Below are 1002 nucleotides of genomic sequence, written 5' to 3'. Positions count from 1 at the left end.
TCTAAGTCTGTTCTCCTTGCCTCTAAAACATCCAGCTTTGGCTGCCCCTCTAATGAGCTCGTTTCTAATCCAACCCAACCTGCTCACTCCGATCGAGAACCTTCACATCTTCATTTCTGCTACCTCAACTTCTGCTTCCTGTTGTTTCTTCAGTGCAAGCGTCTCTAATCAGTACATTATGGCCGGCCTCACACTGTTTTAGATACTTTGCCCTTCATCCTAGCGGAGACTCTTCTGTCGCATAGAACTCCAGAGACCTTCCGCCAAATGTTCCATCCTGCTTGGAACCGTTTCTTCACTTCTTTACCACATTCTCCATTGCTATGTATTGTTTACCCCAACTATTTGAAATCATCCACCCTCGCTATCTCTTCTCCCTGGAGCTTTCTAAGTATGAAACGGTAGTGTAACTCGCAGATACTTACTTCTGTCCTGAGTCTTTTCTCCACTACTCTTTCCCATAACTTCAATGTGTAGCTCGTCATCTTTATTCCTCTATAGTTTCCACAGTGCTGAACATCGCCTTTGTTCTTAAAAATGGGGACTAGCACACTTTTCCGTCATTCTTCTGGCATCTTCTCTCCTGCTAGTATTCTATTGAATAAGTTGGTCAAAAACTCCACAACCACCTCTCCAAATTACTTCCATACCTCCAGTGGTATGTCATCAGGACCAACTGTCTTTCCATTTTTCATTCTGTTCAGTGCCTTTGTAAATTCCCACTTATCCCCCTTTACTAATCATTGCCACTTCTTCGTCATTCACGCTCTCCTCTTCAAATCTACCTTCTCTCCCATCCTCTTCATTCATTATTTTTTCAAAGTACTCTTTCCATCTATTTAGCATACTACAGGCACCCGTCAACATATTTCCATCACTATCCTTTATCAACTTTACTTGCTGCACATCCTTCCCATCTCTATCCCTCTGTCTGGACAACCTGTAGAGATCCTTTTCTCCCTCTTTCATATTCAACCTGGTGTACATGTCGTCATATGACTC

The sequence above is a fragment of the Syngnathoides biaculeatus genome, unplaced genomic scaffold (assembly GCF_019802595.1).
Source record: "Syngnathoides biaculeatus isolate LvHL_M unplaced genomic scaffold, ASM1980259v1 ctg92_pilon_pilon, whole genome shotgun sequence".
In the NCBI taxonomy this organism is placed as follows: domain Eukaryota; kingdom Metazoa; phylum Chordata; class Actinopteri; order Syngnathiformes; family Syngnathidae; genus Syngnathoides; species Syngnathoides biaculeatus.
The sequence above is the reverse complement of the archived record's forward strand: the minus strand, read 5'-3'. Positions refer to the sequence as shown.